Here is a 17,496-nt window from a genome sequence, read left to right on the forward strand (position 1 = left end):
TTTTTTACTTCTACTTTTTTATTCTGAGCATTGAATGTACACATCACCTTGAATACTGTATTTAGTTTTGGGTCCCTTACTGCAAGAAAGACATTGAGGCCCTGAAGCGTGTCCAGAGAAGGGCATTGAAGCTGTGAGGGTGAAGAGCACAAGTCTTATGGGGAGCAGCTGAGAGAACTGGGATTGTTCAGTCTAGAGAAGAGGAGGATCACAGGAGACCATGCTGCTCTCTACAATAACCTGAAAAGAGGTTGTAGCAGTGTGGGGGTGGGCCATTATTCCCAAGTAACTAGTGATAGGATGATGGCCATAAGTCATGCAAAGGAGGCTCAAGTTGGATGTTAGGGAAAAAAGTTCCTCTCAGAAAGAGCGGTGAGGTATTGAAATAGGCTGCCCAGGGAGGTGGTGGAGTCACCATCCCTGAAGGTGATCAGGAAATGTGTGGATGTAGCATTTAGGGACATGGTCAGTTGACATGGTGGTGATAGGGTGACTTTTGAACTAGATGATGTTAGAGGTCTTTTCCAACCTTAATGATTCTATAATTCTATGGTTTTCTTCTAAAGCAGTACCATGTGTTTACAGCGTTGTGAGTATGAGTAGTCCATAATACCTTGTGCGGAGCTAATGCATCATTTTTCACTTGAACAACTGGTAACAGAACATTTCAGTTGAAAGATGATGAGCAAGAAATGCATGTTGTAGTGGCTCCATAACCAGTCTACTCTTTTCTCTTTGAAATTTTGTGTTCCTTACCTTTCTGTGTTTCTATTTTAGAATTTTCTCAGTTACCTTTGATTTAAATTTTTTGCAGGGTGTTTAAAAAAATATGTAACAAACATTTTATTGTAATCTCTCAGGTACCTTAAAAGGCTTCACATTGACAAGGATACTCTTTAAACTAAGTCAGTGAGCTACCTGATAGTCTCTAGACAGCTTCACAAACCAGGTGTATCATGCAACTGTATTTTGCTTCGGAAATAGAACACATGGCCTAAGGAATTTTTGCTTGATGACAATCTCTGGGCAGGATGTCACATCTTTCCCACTTTCCATTATGTGACTGATAGTCTGTGCTTCTGCAAACTTGAAAGGTATGGGGAAATTGCAATGGAATGATAAGAAATTCAACTATTTCCTATGTGCAATAGTTCAATATAACAACCAAGTTCCTTTTGGTTTGCTATCAAATGAAGAAATGAAAGCGAATTTTGAAGTTGGAATGTAGGTGGAAAATGCCAACATTAAAAGTAATTCTGATTCCACTTAACGCTTCAGGGTAAGGTTTTGGGTTCTTTAACATGGCTGGTGAAATACTGTGGGTACCTAACAACCAGTTCAAGCTGTGTTCACTTAGTCCTGAGACCTATGGGATTTCTGCTGTATAGGAATGGATCAAATGCAGTTACGACACGCTCTTTGACTCCATCAAAGCTTTCACTTTTGACAAGGAAAGCAGCTTTTACTCTTGTTAATGAAGTCTGAAAATTGCATGTTTACAGGTGTGGATGAAGTGCAGAGAAAAAGCCCTTGGTATTTACAGAGAATTTTATCCATGTTGTCCATAACTGTTGGAGACAGTATGAGAGTTACACACTGCTCTCTTTTCAGCAGATAGTGCTAGAAATTCAGTGATCAGCTGCAGACTAAGCTGCTTTTCATTCAGTCTTTTTTTTTTTTTTTTTTCCTTTAGGGGACCTATCATGAGAATTGGGAGAGCAAACTTTCTTGGGGGTGTTTTTGGCATTTGGAGATGATTAAGTCATCTTGTGTTAATTCTTTCTCTAGCCCAGAACAGTTGATTTCTGAAGACTATTCTGTGTTGATTTGCAGATATTATGACATCTAAGTTGTAGCTCATTCAGTTCGTCATCAGGGGATTTTGCAGAGACATATTCCTGTACACATTCTTAAGAAAATGCCTCAAAAGTATTTAAAATCAGTCATCTGGAATGCTGAACTTGACTCATTTATCTAGCATTAAAGCAAGGATATACAGCATGACATGGGAAGTGAGATCACAAAAGTTCATTGAAAAGTAATGGTACATTTCTTTGATTTACGTGGGGGGACTGCAACATGAAAAATTCCAATTACAAAAGCAGCTTCATGGTCTGAGTGATGTATTGCATAAAGTAAAAGCAGAGCAACTTAGATGTGGGAAATGAGTCAATCCAGTAGTTTGAGAATGGGATTAGGATTTAGGTTTGCCTTTCTGTTGGTGCTGACTCACCACAACCTTCTGCAAGTCATTTTGGTTTTCTACAGATCAGCAGTTCAGTCTAAAAATACGCTACTCTTCTTACCTTCTTTTCTGCCTGATGGCTTTGATTGTTGCAAATCAAAGGGCAGAAATACAAATTCAACAAAATTTCAATACTTGTCATATTCTTAACACAGTCCTTTTTTTTTGAAGTGGCTTTTTCCCAATTTTTATTGCTGTTTTGCAATGTCTTGCTGCTTCTCTGTGGAAAGCTTTACCAAGGGGAAAGATGGAATTCAAGTGACAGTTTTATAAATGATTTAGCAAGCATGAAAAGTAAAAACAAGAATGACTTTTCTAATCTCCTTTGATTATAGTCATTTTAAGCCCAACTAAAGCAGGCATTTTAGTTGCCAACATAGTTTTGCCGGCACAAATTGTTCAGCCTTGTCGGGGTCAGGGAATAGGGAAAACTACCAAATGATGCCTGTAAGTATTGCAATGAAAAGTGAAATCATTCAGATAAAGCAGGATGACACCGTGCTGAACCAAGCAGTTGAAATTCCTATTCAAAAGCAACTTCATCTTCTCTAGAGAGCAAAGGCACGGTGAAGGAAGTTGTGTGCTCTTGAACTGTGTCAGGTTTCACAGTAACTGCTGGCGATGATACAGCCCTCACTTGTCCATCATGTTTTTTCTGTTTTTACCACAAAATGCCTTGCCCCATTTTGACCGTTTTTTTATGGTTTGTCAGAGCTGAATTTCTTTTGAGGAGGAAATATTTCGGATGTAGCTGTTGATTTACTGAATCATCCTGTCAGGAAAGAAGACGTTCTTGAGCTGGGGATTAGGCAAAACAGGAATGTGATGCCTTTGCTTGTGGGTAGGAATGACTGCACGTTGGGTTATGAAGCAGCTATTGCGCATTAGTGTCAAACAATCCCATAATCTGCATTCACTTTCAAGCCTGGGCAAGCCCTTAACAATACCTATTTAGATTTTAGAACAAACAGCCTGTACGTAGCTTATAGCAAGGCTGGTGTTCATTGACTTTGCAATGGAAAGAAAGATTGGAGAGGAACAAATCAGTACAGGGTGGCTCAGCCTGGTTTGCCAACTGAAAGGCTTCTTTATTTTCTTGCCTATATAGACAATCTGTCTCTAAGCATGTATGGCAACACTACCAAGTGAATTCTGGGCTCTCACGCTAGTAAAAATAATATGTATATATATGTATGACAATATATATTAGAATACAGTATCACAGAGTCAAATAATAAGAAGTTGAATCAGCATAGCTGGATAAGGTCAATTCATAATCCACAACCAATTTGTTACAGTCCTTACCTACACTTGTATTATCTCGTATGTACTTATAGCTATTTATATAGGAGGTAACAACTTTTGCCTTTTTTCCTCTATTTTGTTTGCTTGTTTGCTTGCAATATAGATCTAATAAATATTTATACACTTATCTTAAAAAGGTAAGTGATTTTCACAAGACTGACTCTTTTATGTATGTTATGCATAATACAGGCTAATGTATCTAACAGAAAAATAGCTGGACCCTATTTACATTGAAAGAGAATTGTAATTAACCTTTATTTTGATGAGAGTAAAACACAAGCACTCTCTATTATATACAGAACATTTAAATCAATATTTAGGCCCATAAATAGTTTACCACTGCTAACTTACCGATTTGTCTTAGAAAAAGATGTTTACTCTTTTGTTACTTAGTGATTGAAAGTGTGAGTGCCATGATTGCCAAGCACTCCTTTACATATTTCCTCACTCAATGTAAATTTATGACTGTTTTGTTTTTCCATGGTAACTTCTGTATAGAAGGAAAGGATAACGTGCACCATTTTTTCCCTGATTCTCCCAGATTTTATATTTTGATAATGCAGTCAGCCACATGCAGGTATGCCCTGCAGATAAAGTACATGTGCTGTAAAGAATCCAAGATGTCCAAAACTTGTAACAATAAAGTGTTCCCAAGCAAGAGCTTGCTCACTGTGCATGAATGTTGCCATCACACTGCTACCCCCCTGTGGCCAGGAGTGGGCATTCCATTGCATAAAACGGAATAAAAACTTCAGCTGTGGATTCTTTTCATTTAGGAGTTAATGTTTTTTGAAAGATGCTGCTTATTTTTTTACTTTACTATTCGTTTTTACTATTCGTTCGAGATTAATGGGAGGTGATCTAAATCAGCATGGGCTGACATGGGCACACCCAGGCTGGATGTGGCTCTGGGCAGCCTGGTCTGGTGGTTGGCGACCCTGCCCATAGCAGGGGGGTTGAAACTAGGTGATCTTTGAGGTCCTTTTCAACCCAGGCCATTCTATGGTTCTGTGATTCTCTTAGTTTCACATCATGTTGTCGCAGAGTCAGTGTTATTTATGAAGTTGTAGCAAGAGTTGGCTTTTCCAACAACTTTTAGGGATTGATTAGAGAAATACATCTACAGATTTCAGATACAGAATTAATAAAAGCGCCGTAATAAACTGTAAGAAAGTAAAATGAAATGAAAAAGTTTAACATGAGATTTCACTGGCAACAGCTATATTATTGCACTAATATATTAGGTGCAGTATTTACCTCCAAAGTCGTTTTTACACCCAGAAGCAGTGCACCCATTAGAAATGCCCATGATGTCCTGCAGTGTAAAAGAGCAACGCAAAGAACAAATGTGCTCAGAAGAATATAAAGAGATATTAATAAAATAATTTTGTTTTTCAGAAGAAAGGATAACCTATAAGAAGGCATGCAAATGCTGTTTGTTTGTGTGAATTCTTTGTTCACTGTGGAAAGCAGAATTAGTAGTTACAAAGTTATTATCTCTTCCTGGGATGTAATAGGATGGTATTAATTATACTGAGTATATGAGTATAAAATGCTCACACTAGATTAAAAACTCATTTTTACTTTTACCTATTTTTTTAATAGTTTCAATATGTAATTAATTTGTAGGAATAATTACGATGTATTATTTGAAACAGTGCAGGAAACTTTTGACTCATAATGATTTATTGCTTCATAATTATCTCTCTTAAAATTTACAGAGGATTAAACTTCATTAATACAGGTTAATGATATACCTTTAAAGTCAAAATTGTCACTACTGTTGATCAATTTCATTACAATTCCTTATAATTAGTGTCAAGTTGGTAGCAGAGCAGTTTTTGCATCTTGCCTTGCAAACTAACTCACTTGGATACTGGGTTGTATACCCTTGGGGTTTTCATGTACATGATTCCTGCATATGGATAGTTCCCATAACATCTTCCTCCTCACCCTTGGTGCGACTATAGCACACTGTTTCCAGGGTTGTTTAATGGCAATCTTTCCCAGACTTCAAGACCCAGAGTAATCCTTCTACATCTGGTACCTGTAATTTAGCACCATGAGATATGCTGGCATGATTTGTGATGAATAGGGCTTTTTCTTCCACCTGCCTGAGTCTTCTCTAAATGCACAGAAGAGAAGTTGGTGGTTGTCATTTATTATTCAAGTCATAATACATGAATTTTTCTTATAAGGCGTAAGAAATCTGTGTTAACATCTCTTTTGGAATAAATAATGGTTTCCACATTTTTACTGTGATTTTCAGTTTTTGTTGTTAATGTATCCAATTATACTCTAATTGGGCTGTCTGCATTTCTCTTCCATACCAGACAAATGTTAGTGCAGTTTTAAAATTGGTTATATTTATATTTATTTACTTTTTCTGGCTGTTTTAAGTGTCGAAAATCAGTTTCACAAACAGCAGTGTTTGACTTTGTGTATTGACAGATGTGGACATGTATTTGATATCACTCTCCTTTTTAATACTGCTGGGGTTTTCTTATCCAGAAAGATTTCAACTCTCTTGATAGCAATATTGATGCACATTCTTTCCACGTAGATTTATGCTTCAATATTGATTCTGTTTGCTCATTGAACTGGTTTCCAGACAGGTGAATTAAGCAGCTAAACTCAATTGTATGTTGTCAATGGCACAGCATATGAAATGGCAATCAATGTTATTAACAAATGTAAGCTGAAACTCCAAAGTGTTATTCTCAGTACTTGATTATTCATAAAATGGGAATGGTTACTATAAATCAGAAGCTGTATGCTCACACTACAGGAAACCCTTGCTGATTTGCGTGTGGCTTTTCCCAGCATGTTAGAATTTATAATCCTGTCTCTCTTTTTTTTTTTTTTTTTTGTCTTGTCCTTTTTTCTGTGCCAGTGCTGCTATAATGACCTTCCTTCTCATTTCATGCGTGCCATTTATCTCTATTCATTGAAATTCTCTCATCTTCTTTTGATATTCAAATAGCAATATAATTTTGCTTAGTTAAAAACTGATGTATTTCTTCCATAGGGGTCATAGTGCATCCTTTTTGCATTTCAGTGTTTATAGCAGCAGGCTCCTTGGGGCAGTAACTTCTTGTTTTGTACCTTGGGCCATATTCAGCCCATGTTTGGACCAAATAAAAATAGCACCAAAGGGATTCTCCAAGGCACAACAGGTTCAACATGTGATTGAGAAAGCAGAAAGTAAAATTACCCTAAAACTTCTTGAGAAACATTTCAAAACCTACAAATAAAGCACTTTCCCTCCTCCATTTGTTGTGCTGTATGTGTCAGAATATTTATTTTTGTTATGCTTTTCATTGACCTTCTACTACTTAAGCCAAGCATTAAAATGGAAGAGTATAGAATAAAAAGACTGTGTGCCCTGGGAATGTAAGAAAGGCATCCCTGACTTTGTCTCAAACTTGGGCAGCTTTTTTTTTTTACATACAGAAAATAAATATTGTGATTCTGTCAGTCTTAAAATAAAATTCAAGAATGAAGAGACCACTTGCCTTCTCATTCAGAATGATAACCCAGCCAGTCTCTAATGCAGATGAGAAGCAAAAAGCCTGCTGCCTAGCAAGACCCATTAATCAAGTGGGCTTCTGTGGTTTGGTGCTGCTCTGCAGATGGATGGCGTGATCATAGGGAGGATGGAGAAGCCCCTGAGGCCTCCATCACCAACCCATTCAAGGCTCCCTGCTATTCTTGTTGTGTATTAGCTTGTCAGGAGCTGTCCATGCTTTCTCCCCTGCAGGCTTCTCTTGTGAGTTTAAGACCTACATTAACTAACAGGTATATAAATTAAACTGTGACTTCCCGTGAAGAATAAATGGGTTTAAGGATGCTGTGTCTGCACCTCATGCATTGTGCTGACAGCACATATGTTCGTTGGCCATTTACCATGTCAGCTAATGAAAGGAAGCATAGGCCTAGTCCTTCTGAGAGTAGGGGAGCCGTGTGTTGATGTACGAGCAAAAAGCCTTTCTGAGGGTTCAGCATTTCTGATCCATAGTTTAGAGAGGAAAGCCTGGTGAGTCGTAGTTTCTGATTTGTAATTAAAACACCCAATGCTTTTGCTGTATGCTCATATTATGTATGGAAAACCAATATGAGGTTGTAGAAACAACAAGTACAACATCATTAGAGAAAAAATCCTCTTCCACTTTGGGCAACTTTCATGAAAATAATCAGCTCAGAGTTTGCTGCTCAACAAAGCCTGATCAAGCTGCCATTAGCCAGTTTGACTGATTGCTCACCTTTCAATTAGCAACCTGAGAAATCTGCTGGTAGCTTAGAAGAGAGCAGTTCAGCCTCTGCAGCTGCTGGAGTAAATCAATGGAGTTGCCATAAAATCAGCACAACTGATTTTAAGCTTGTTGTAGCTTGTAGGAGACATTCTCTTTTTGGGATGCTAACTGCTGTGTCTCTAGAATGGCTAATGATGGTAATTTCAACCCAGAGTAAGCAATGTAATATCAGAGGGTGGTACGCACTGGGACAGGTTGCCCAAGGAGGCTGTGGTGCCCCATCCCTGGAGGCATTCAAGGCCAGGCTGGATGTGGCTCTGGGCAGCCTGGTCTGGTGGTTGGCGACCCTGCACATAGCAGAGGGGTTGAAACTAGATGATCATTGTGGTCCTCTTCAACCCAGGCCATTCTATAATTCTATGAATATCATACATATAAAGAAGGGTTTGTTCTGTTTCCTTATCCAAGTCCCTTCTGATCAGTACCTCTAACTAACTACAGTCCTGAACCAGTTAATAAACAAACAGTGTCTTTGTGCAAATGAGATTTTGGACTAATAATTTTTTGTTAAAATATTCCAAATATTTGGGATAGCTAGAATTACTTGGCATTAAGATATCCTAACATCACACTTACATAGCATTTCTTCAAAACCTCATGAGTTTGAAAGGAGTTGGGAGATCATCCTAGACATTTTAAATTTTCATCATGCAGCTTAAATCTGATTAATAAGATTTTTAACAATTTTTGTCTTGTTCTCTTTGCATTTCTCTGTGCGTAGACAAACTTCAGACATACCTTAGCTTCCAGCACAAGTGTGCAAAGAAAATGAGTTGCTCTATCTCAGGCCTTTTAGTGGATTTGGTGATTTCAGTGCCAAGGAGCAATGCTCTGACTTTCTACTCCGGAGTACTGGCCCTGAAATGTGTAAGGCCACATGATGCACAGTGGCCGAAAGGGTGGCTGCCAGTTTCTTCTGTGAGTGTCATAGCAAAGGGGAAAGGCAGGCAGCGCAGCATGATTTTCTAGGGTTTCTCTCTCAAACTTCACAGGGAAAAGATAGAGCTCAGACATTCCTCAAGTACTTAATTACTTAGAAATTGGATGACTCAAAAGTTTATAGTGCCTGTATTAAACACAAGCAAGCAATAATGAGAAGACAAGTATTTTAAGCAGAAGAAAGTCAATAGCAGAAAAACGTGATGAGGAAACGTAAGAAGAAATCTGACTAACCACATCTATTTTAAAAACAAACATTTTCCATGCTTTCCACTTCTATGTGAAAGGCCAGTGAAAAAAATAGGACACAAACTCATTTCACATCCCAGAGGAGATCAGAGCTTCTCATGCATAAAGCTCTAGAAGACGACTCTTCATTGAAACGTTTCATACTGCGCGGGCAGCGTGCTAAGCCTGGTGAATGGCAGGATGTAAGACTTTCATAACCTATATCCTCAGTGGAAAACCATCTGCAATTCTCTGTTTTTGTTCATTGTAATTTTTTATTTTTATTTTTTTTTCTGTTTAAAAATACACCTGGATGTAAATTCATTAATTTGGTCCAGAAAGCAAAGCAACCTTGTGTCTCGTGTAATATTTTCTCTGTTGAAAACTTTGTGATTTGAACAAAAGATAATCAGGACATGCCAAGTGAAGTGTAACAGCAGTCATCAAGGGATTGTTGTTTTCCCTTTCTTTTTCTTGTGAAGTATTATGAATAAGGAATTGCTTTTGAGCCAAGTGAGAAAATGGGGCCCCTGAATAAAATGATAGGTAACCTGTTTTTGCAAATCTCTACACAGTGTGTCTTGACTTTGAGAAGAATAGGGACTAAAAGATTTTTATTATGCTTCTGCCAGCTCTTTAATGAACCTCTGATTTTGTTAGTGGATATGCTGTTAAATGAAGAATTAAGAATATATTTGAGGTTTTATTAAAGCTGAAATAGACTTGCCTTTTTTTAGCTTCCCTGAAAAGCAGCTTTTGCATAACAATCTGCAAGCAAGAGCAATGTGAAATACATCTGTGCTCTTACCTTGAAAGCTCCAAGTCCTCTTACACAATGGATATGCAAAGTGACAGGTTTTATAAAACTGAGGATTTATTTATCTGGAAGCACTTTCCTCAATAATAATAAGAATAAGAACAGAATGAAAAACCAAAACCGAAAGGAACACATGTATTCAAGTTGAAGTTTAATCTTGTTTTATTCTAGTGCATGTATTTCCATGTTTGTAGTTTCATTTGCTTTTATGCTAGGGCTATTTTTAATAGCAGTTTGAATTAAGTGGAAAAAAAATGACCACTGAGCTGTTTAAAACTGGAAAGGCAAAATCCATACTTAACTACTTAAGTCATATAAAGAAAAAAAAGTGAGTGACTGCTGTTGATGGCTATTTTAGCTATAAGAGCCGTTAAATATCAAGCAGGGGGTACTGTGTGATTTTCTGATGCAAGGGTGTTAGAAAAGATTCCCTTGTGTTTAGGTGTGATTTGCCTTTGATAAGCCCATACCAGCAATTCAAAGTCACCACCTACTCTTTTGTGTGCCCAAGAATATGTTTCAAGAGTATTCCCCTTGATTTTCTGAGTGACTGAAGGAAGCCTTGCGTTGTGTTTCACAACTCAAGGGTTTGACGTAGAGTAAGAGCATGAGCTTGTGTTCTTTGTTGGACAGATGAGCAGGGTTGTGCTGTACATAGCTCTGCAAAGTACTGATTTGCCCCTTTCCAGAGATGTGTGCTTTGGGAGATGCTGCCTTATTGTGTTTTCTGAATGAGAGAAAGTAGCACGTACATGAATGAGCCTTGGCACTGAGGGAATGCGGATTCACAAGTAATTACAGGCCTGTATTTCCCATTGGTAAACAGAGGGGAAGGGAGGATCCAATGTATGTTATTCTGCTTTCCAGTCTCATGGGCTCGAGTGAGAGTTTCCTCCTTTGGTTGTAATATGAGAGTTCTGCTTCCACTGTGGCTTCTGCTAAGGGCTGCTGAGTAAATTACAGTTTTACCATGGGAAATGCTAGAAAAAGCTAGAACCATTTCAGACATCGTCCTTTACAAAATGTTTTGTTCTTCTGGGGAATTCACCAATACTCCTGCACTAATAATCTCTTCCCTAAGTACACATTCAGTAGGTACACGTATAATTGTTAGATGTAGCTGCACAAATGCAAACAACTGAATGTATCAACATAGCCCCTCTTTGACGTGAAAAAAATATTCCTTTCTGCATATTTAGAGACAAGGGACAATGAATAAGCAGCCTGCCAGAGGATACAGAGGATTGTCATTGCCCAGACAGTATACTTCAGATCTATTTGGCACTTATTCTGTACTCCATCACAGACTGTTCTTTATTTCCTCCAAAATGCACCAAACCATAACATACTTACACACTAAATTTAATAACTCCACATTATATAAAATATAGTAACTGAAACTGGGAATTTTGATGCCAATTTGAACTTCAGACATTGTCTAGACTGCTGGAGTTGTGTATAACTCTTGATTGGTTGAAATGGTGTAAGGATTACTCAATTAGATTTGTAAAGAATTATAAGAAAAATAGAGAAAGGTGTATTTTGCTACGGAGACTTTCACTCTCAGAACTAACAGAAAGATAGAGTGAAAGAAAGTGAGAATCCATCTTTGGCAGTAATACAAGTTTCAGAGCAGTCTACTGCATGGGTGATCAAGATGCTTTTGAAACATTTCAGACGTAAGAAGGAAGCATACAAAAGGTGGAGACTGGGGCAAGTGATCCAGAAGGAATTCAGTCATGTAGGGACAGGGTTAGACAAATCAAAGCTAAAGCTGAATTTAGCAAGGGATTTTGAAGGCTAATAAGAAGGTCTCCTACAAGTACATTAGCAAGAAAAGGAAGAATAGGACATATGCATGTCTGTTTTGGGTTTTGGCTGAAGTGGGGGACCTGGTGACAAAAAGTCAATGCCTTCTTCACCTTGGTCTTTATCAGGAAGACCATTCTTTAGCAATCAATTTTGGTATAAATAGCATAGATGTTCACTGGAGGTGATGTGTTAGATATTTTTGGGTTGGTGGTATTGCAAAGCCATTCTCCATTAACTTTCAAAGATCATAGCTATTATGGACTGGAAGAAAGGAGAAAGTCATTTTCATGAAGAGCAAGAAGGAGGATCTGGCCAGTTAGTCTTACCTTGGTCATTGGGAAGGTAATGGAGCAAATAATCCTAAAAACCATTTCCAAACACGTGAAGGGCAAAAAGTTGTTGGGAGTAGTCAGCATGGATTTATGAAGGGGTAGTAATCCCTGACTAACTTGATATCTCAGCAAAAGCAATTGTCATGTTGTGCCCCTGAAGAGAAACAACTTTAGCAGGCTGACCATGAGTCCACAAATGCCCTTGCAGCAAAGAATGCCAGCAGCTTTCCTAGCTGTGTTTCAAAGACTTGTCAGCAAATTTAGGGTGGTGATCCTTATCCGTGGATTGTACTTTGGTTGTTCAAGTGAGCTTCCCGGTCTACTTACTTAAAGATGGCTTTCTCAGTGATTGAGAGTATATTACTTTTTTCTCCCTAAGCCTCAAAAGATCTGTAGGTAAGCAAGAGATCCTTACTTGTGAATTATGGAATTAAAGGTTTAGTTAACTGTTCTAGAAATAGATAGTTAAAATAAGACCATTAAAAGAAAAAAAAAAAAGACCACAAAAAAACAACCTAGAAAATGTAATTCAAAACATGATTAATGTGTATCCAGGATTTTATGTGCCATCCAGTAAAACAAAATTGAGGCCAATATAAACTTGAAATGTAGTGCAACTACTGAATTAGATTAAAGCATGTACTCTCTATATCTGCAGCATTAGAAAATACTATAAAAAGTCAGGAATGCTTGGATATTCACTTAATAAGCTTCTGGGTTTATAATGCTACACTATGCAGAATCTGCAGCAACTGTGAAATTGTTGCTATATGTACAGACTTGAGTATTTATGCAACGACCGATCACTTTCTAAAATAACTAGTAATTTAGAAAAAGTTTAAGAATGGAGGGAGTGGCATTTTAGGTTTTCATCTCCTCGAAGAAGGGGATAAACGTAAGGATTCTAAGAACTTGCTCTTTGTGAACACATTTGTGTAATACTGATATTTCCTGAAAATGTATGTTAACAGCTTCATGACCTGGTGTGAATTGTTCCCCAGCTTTCCCTGCAGAGTCACAAGCTTTAACTTGTTCTGTGTAGGCTCTGTTCTACCAAATGGAGCTCCTAGGAAGTCTGACCTCATCACTGGAATTTGTTTAAACATTCTCCAAGGGGAAAAAATTAAAACTGCAATAAGTAAAACACAGAGGGTTTGTTATGACAAGTTTAACTTGTAAGTTGTTTGCAAGAAAGGATCACTTGAAGTTTGTAGCAACGTTTAATATATTTTTGTTATATGATGCTTCTGTAATTTCCTCAAGTGATTGATCAACAACTACTTGCATACTAGCACTAGACAGAACTAGAGGAAGAGTTTTCTCTTCTCTATTGAAATAAAGCATTTCCATAGAGAAATTCATTTCTAATGGTTTATTTTGGACGTGTTCTGCACAGACTTCACAGACTAGCCAATGCATTGATTGCCACTCCTATTTAGTAGAAACCAAGACCAAGATCTAAATAACTGTGGTGAAGAAAATCTTGCCAGCTGAGCGCTTTGACTGTTTGTTACGTTTTGTATTTTTCCTTTCTTTTTCTGTAAGATATCTGCCATTTATATTCTTTTGTCTCAAAACCACTGAAACGTAGCTGTTTTAAATTTTTCCCCTCAGAGCATGTGTGCTTTAAAAGGAGCGCCTATGAAGCTCCAAACAGTAGCTGTAAAATATTACTCTCTTAGCTCTGCTGTGAAATAAAACCCAGATCCTTAGATATTTGCCCCCAAGTCATGAGTCTATGAATTGTTTTATCCTTTTTCTGTGTATTATAGCTTTTTCATTCCCTGATTAATGAGTTCGCAGACTGAAATCAGCATGTTGTGTTGGGGTGGAAATTATGAGCGTAGACACTTGAACAGCAGCTAAAGTTTGTTCTCTGATTTTCAGCCTGATATTGTTCATAACTAAGATTATTTTTTTTTTTTTTTAGTTCTTGGTGTAGTTATTCATCCTGGCATGGCAATATCCTGTTAATTTTTGATACATTCTCCAACCATTATTTTTAAATCAGTTTGCTAATTCAGCTTCACCTTGTTACCAATATATTCTTACTATGGCAGTTTATCCACAATTTGACGTAGGTTCATTTTTTTATTGCACTGCCAAATAGAGGAATCGGAATGTCAGATTTTTGTTTAGCTTAACAGCAATGCAAAATCTGTGTCCTCAACATAGGCTGGAAGGGAACATGGGGGAAAAACAAGGTTGAGGAACTGCATGAGCTGTATGATTGCTTTCATTTGTATTACAGTTTCACTTAGGCTGGAATCCATTAACATAAAGGAGCCCCAGAAATACGTTATGTAAAATAACTTTGGAAGAGCATCCTGTTTTGTTATTACACAAAAATTGTGTTGCTTAATCACAGGCTAGTCTTGTGGTAGGGAGTGGGGGGAGTGTGACCGGCTTTCCTTCTGAGCTTTTGGAGAAATGTTTTCTCAAAGATATCCAGACGTTCTGTTGGGATAACTCGTCAACAACGTCAGGTTGACCGTTTGCAACTTGACACTTTTGTGATTTCTCAGTCACTAATTACATTTGCTTGATCAGTTGTTAGCGTTCAGTTCTTGATGATGCTTATTTTATCAAGATACTCTTGAAATTAAAGTAGTGTTTTGTAGTCAATACTATTATATTAGTTTTCAATTTCATTTTTACTTTGGTCATTTTTAGAAGTATATACTCATAGCCATTACGTACTTCTTGGTTTGGTTCTAATTTTCATATGTCAGACTGTATGATAGGGAATCCTCAATAAAATCAAAATCCTCAATAAAAACGCAACCTTCAGCTGAGCAGCTGGTTAAGTTTTTATTCTCTGTAGATAAATTTTCTCTTTATTTTGACATAATTAATGAAATATGTGTCAGGATAAATGACAGTAATAGAAGCTGCTGTGCTGTGATTGTCAGGAAAACCAAAACCCTAGAATAATCAGGTCATAATTTAAATCAAAATTAAGAGTCACATTGCCAAATTTTGGTAATAATAAAAGTCATTTTTGATCTACTGAACACTTGGAATATTTTAAGAGGCTCTGAGTAAATCGGAGCTGTGAGACTTTACCTTGCAACATGATTATTATGTCTGCCTGCAGCCAAACCTGTGCAGACTGTGAAAGTGTACCTCCATGATACTGCAAGGGAGAGGGATGATTTGATTTCTGTACCTAACTTTGTGAGGTCATATAAATGGGAAGTGCCACGGGAGGATAATAAACAAATGCTGTCTTTTGAATATTTTTTTATCCTTTAATATTCTGGTCCGTCAACAACCCAAGTACTAATTATTTTGTTAAATGGAGATTTAGATACGCTTTCAAACGCAAACATCAGACTTCAAAGCAAAAGAGATGCTTTCAGTGTGGCAGGAAGAATCGATCCTGAGAAATTTTTACTATGGAGTCAGAACATATTCCATCTTCAACAGTGATATAGGAAAGTCTATAGGAGCAGCATGCAAGTTTGTCCCTTTTGTGACCCATTCTCCTGTTACTTTCCCACAAAATACTAAAAGGGACTGTATGAAGGTGTTTTTGAGTTTATATAGTTCTTTTTTTAATAATTGCTGACACTGTCTGCCTCTGCAATCCCCTTTGACAGCAAGTTTCATAAAGTCACTACCTGCTTATTATCTTTGTTAAGCTGGTCCTTACTTGTCACCTTTCACAGTGACACCCAACATTTAGTTGGCATTTATAGCTGTGGTTGAACACTGAACTGAGGATTTTAGAGAACTATCAACTATGACTTGAAGAAGTCTTTTCTCCACTCAGAGTTCATGTGAGAATGTTAGTGAGGATCAGATTATTTTTCCCTCATCAAGTAATCTTATATTGACTTCGGCTGAAGGTTGTCTTCTACATGTTAGACCACCTGTTCAGTTTTAAAACTTTCCGTTTTAAAAAGATCTTTACCATTTACGTGAAATTTAGCCACAGATCTTAAGATTTTTCTGTGTGGTCCTTCTTTGGGTCAGTGAAGTTGAACAGATTTGGTCCTAGTCCCGATTCCTTGGGAATCCTATTGTTAAGACTTTTTCCAGCAAAAAGTGACTTCTAAGTCATACTTGTGCTTTCTATCACTTTAAGTCCATAAAAATCCCCCCTTTTCAATTCCATTCTGTTACTTTCTTCAGTGATCTTTATTGGGATGCCTTGTTCTGAAAATACAAGTCAACTGGATCTTCATTTACCCACATGCTTCCACACCACTCTCTGAGTTCCTGCCAGTATTAAGACAATATTTTCCTTTGCAAGAGCTCATTGATGTTTTCCCCCCAGATATGTGTGGGCTCAGCAATATTATTCTTCCTCATGGACTCTTCTATGTTACCAGCAATGGAATTTAGTATTAGTGGTCCTTTCAGGATCTTCAGGACTCGAGGGTCAGTGCCATCTGAGGCACATGACTTAGTGATTCATCTGGTCTAGTATTTCCTATGCAATGTTGATGTAGCTACTCTGATGTTACAAAGAGGTGTTGTGTGAGAAGCCGACTCATCGTCTTCATCAGTAATGATGGATGCCAAGAATTTCCTGAACTTCTCTGCTGTGATCTTCCCTTTCTTTTGTACTCTTTTCATGACTCTGTTGGAAAATGATCCTGGCAACTGTTCGGCTGCCTTTCATCTCTCAAAGTATTTAAAGAATGTTTTAGTCTCAGTGTGAGCATCTGTTGCAAGGTGATCTTAAAATTCTTCTTCATCCTCTTAATTTCCTATTTACATTTAATCTGCCTTGTTTTATGGCCTTTCCTGTTCTCTTTTTCATTCTGTTCATTTTCAGACATTTCCTTATGTTATCTTCTGCAGTGTCCTGACACATTTTGAATAGCACATGCAGTTACATACCTTAAAACGAGGGCGGAGTTTTATGTTTAATTATTCAGCATTTTCACTTGCAGTTGCCAGTAAACTATATACAGACAGTTCACTGTTTTCTAAGTTCAGAATCTTTTCTCCTTTCTTTGGATTTTGGTACAAATGTAGGACATCACAAAATGAGTGAATGGGGAGTAAGGTGGCGTAGTTCTCTTTGAAATAAAACCAATTGTTTCTGAATATTCAAATATTACATATGGAAGATTTAAAAATCTGCTGATATGAAAGAAGATGCCTCAAATTCTTTTCAAGATCTAAATGTGCACAAATCCCATTTATTATTATCATTCAGATTACTGTGATGCAGAGTTGCATCCCGTGTTCTTGGATTGTTGTCTATAAATTTATACCTTCTTAGCTGTATAAAATATAATATGATAATTACATTTCTTTAGGAAAATATGCAACTGTGGAGTTCTGTGATGTGATTGTAATACTGTGAATCATTTTTCCAATTGTTAATGGCTAAAGTAGTAGAGATTGTTAGCTGTTAGTTCAGTCTTGCATTGAAGCATGTCCAAGCTCAGTGGTAACTAAAGGAAACCGTACTGTGATGTCGTTCATATTAACTGTGAGTTTTTGTTTACTCATTAACCATTTGCCTTTATCATAGCTGCATACCTC

Source organism: Meleagris gallopavo, chromosome 1, assembly GCF_000146605.3.
Source record: "Meleagris gallopavo isolate NT-WF06-2002-E0010 breed Aviagen turkey brand Nicholas breeding stock chromosome 1, Turkey_5.1, whole genome shotgun sequence".
NCBI classification, from domain to species: domain Eukaryota; kingdom Metazoa; phylum Chordata; class Aves; order Galliformes; family Phasianidae; genus Meleagris; species Meleagris gallopavo.